This window comes from Silene latifolia, chromosome X (assembly GCF_048544455.1).
Source record: "Silene latifolia isolate original U9 population chromosome X, ASM4854445v1, whole genome shotgun sequence".
Lineage (NCBI taxonomy): Eukaryota > Viridiplantae > Streptophyta > Magnoliopsida > Caryophyllales > Caryophyllaceae > Silene > Silene latifolia.
The window spans coordinates 111,077,614-111,079,564 of NC_133537.1; positions in this window are offsets into that span (position 1 = coordinate 111,077,614).

A 1,951-nucleotide genomic window follows, 5' to 3' on the forward strand; every position below is an offset into this window, starting at 1 on the left:
CTCCATGAACACAAGGTCAAGTTCGTTCACTATTGCCGGGTCTCGGCGAGCAAGTAGAGTGCCGGAAAGGAACCGGTAAGTATGTCTCAAAATAGGATTTTGAATGTGGAAAGCTAGACACTCCTTGATGTACATGAAATATCGGCCGGTCATGGCCCTCCATAAGGGTGCAACACAATATATCTTCGGTTTTGATGTCCGGGTAGGCGAGACATAGAGACCAAGCACATTAGCAAATTCCACTAGAGTCATCATTCTTGAAACACTCTCCAACCTAAATTCCATGCATATCGTTCTATTCAAGGTTGTGATTTTCAAGAAGCTTAAAAATTCAAGCACAAGGGATCGGTAAGTTTGCTCGTGCATGTGGAAAAGGGTAGAGAGACCAAACAACTCAAAAAGAGCTTCCATTTGGTGATAAATCCCAAGTTTCCTTAAAGTTCTATGACATAAAAACTTAGTAGGGAGAATGTTCTTACGAAGAAGCCGGTGGAAAACGAGTCTTTGCACATCATTGACGAATTCAACATTTGAGAAGTCATCAAGCCTTGTAAGATCTACAATTTCTTCATGCTCCCTTCTTAAGGTGTTGATGTGGGAGGTAGAAGAACTTCCTCTTACCCTTGGTCTTCTTCTATCCCTAAAGGAAGATCCCTTTGGTGGCATTCTTTGATTGTTGAGCTGGAATTTTTGATTTGTTAAAGTATAAAGATGCTCTTTGTGGATTGAATGTTGCCTTTGGAACCCTAGAAAATTGGGGCTTTTTGATTTTGTGGGGTAAAAGAGTGATTGGGATATGCTTTGGAGTCATAAGGAGGTGGGTTTTTATAATACCAGTGGAAGGAAGGGTGATGTGTCACAAATTGTGTGGTGGGGTGTTTTTAAATTAGGAAAAATCGGGATTGATTAACGCAGGAAGATGAGCGGCTCAGTCACAAGATGCTCAGATTCTATCATTTCGGGACGAGCGGATTTAAGGGAAGACGCTCGGATTCCCTTACAACTAATTCTCTCAAAAATTTAACACAGCCAAGACGAGCGTCTCGAGCATAAGACGGGCGTCTTTTCTGGAGCAGGACGAGCGTCTTTTCCCAAAGACGGGCGGATTCTGTGACAGGAACTTTTCTTAAAATGCACTGGCAAAAAGACGAGCGGATTTGTCTTCAGACGCTCGGATTCCAGCAGGACGAGTGGATTCTAAAAAAGACGGTCATCTTTGTACAAGCCGACCGGATTCTTTCTTCAGACGCTTGGGTTGCTTGCTGCGGATTCCCCTTGATTTCCTTGACTTCGATAAAGGCTTCCCCACACTTGAAAATTGATTCCTTCCTTCATTCGAAATTCATTATTGACCCTCCCTCACTTCTCTCTTGGAAAGAGTTTATGTTTATGATAAAAGGAATGCAACAAAATTATAAATACAAGTTAGAGGGTTAGTATATTTACAAGTGGTGGTTTAGGGAGGACTCCACCAAACTCTCCCTTTGATGATTCTTTCAAGGATGAGAAGGCCCGAGGTAGGTGACCTCGACCTCTCCAATAAACGCTCCCTCATAGTATGGCTTCAATCTTTGACCATTGACCTTGAATTTGCTTCCATCTTCCGCCTTGATTTCAAAATCCCCATATCTTCCAACTTCGGTGATCACGTAGGGACCCATCCATCTAGAGTTCAACTTTCCCGGAAAAAGTCGATAGCGGGAATTGAATAGAAGGACTTTATCCCCTTTGTGCAAGGCTTTTTGCTTAATCCTCTTGTCATGGAGCAATCTTGTCCTTTCCTTGTAGATCTTGGCATTCTCATATGATTGTAGTCGGAATTCCTTCAACTCTTGAATTTGAATCATCCTCTTTTGACCACTTAATTTAAGATCAAGGTTAAGTGCTCGGATTGCCCAAAAAGCTTTGTACTCCAATTCGATTGGCAAATGGCATGCTTTTCTATAGACAT